We start from the raw sequence: 819 nt of genomic DNA on the forward strand, positions 1-819 counted from the left end.
TGCACTTCCAAAGAAATCACCAACAGAGTGAAAAGACAGCCCACAAATTTGGAAAACATCTTAACTAATAGGCACTCAGTCAAAGTCTTCTATCTAGAATTTTGAAGAACTAAAAAAATTAGGGCGCTACAATTTAAAGATTGAATACAAAAATGGGCATCTGAGATAAACACACACTTTTCAGAAGAAGAAATATAAAAGACAAGGAAGTACATGAAAAAATGTTGCAAATCACAAGCCATTTGAGGAATGCAAATTAAAAAAAAACATTGAGATACCATCTCACTCCAGAAAGAACACCAATCATAAAGAAATCAACCAACAAAAAATGCTGGACAGGGTGCAAGAAAAAGGAACACTTCTCCACTGCTGGAGGGAATGTACACTGATACAAGCATTAAGGAAATCAGTGTGGAGACTTCTGAAAAAACTAGGACTCGAAATCCCATTCCATCCAGATATCCCCCTTCTTTAATTTTCCCAAAAGTACTGAATGAAACTACATATAGTGATGTATGCATGCCTAAGTTTATATCAGGATAATTTGTGATAGCCAAATCTTGGAAACAACCAAAATGCCCATCACCTGAGGAATGGATGAAAAAGATTTGTTGTTTTTATACAATGGAGTATTACTCAGCTACAAAGAAAAATAAAGTGAAAGCCTTAAATAAGTGGATACAACTTCAAGCTATACTTATAAAAGAAATAAACTGGGCACATATGTGTAAATATTGTGTTGTCTCCGTAGTGTGTAAGAACTCAAAAAAAGAAATAAAAATTGAAAGGTGTAGCACAGTTAAATGGAAAACAAGCTAC

This window comes from Octodon degus, unplaced genomic scaffold, assembly GCF_000260255.1.
Source record: "Octodon degus isolate 3935 unplaced genomic scaffold, OctDeg1.0 scaffold00068, whole genome shotgun sequence".
Taxonomy (NCBI): Eukaryota; Metazoa; Chordata; class Mammalia; order Rodentia; family Octodontidae; genus Octodon; species Octodon degus.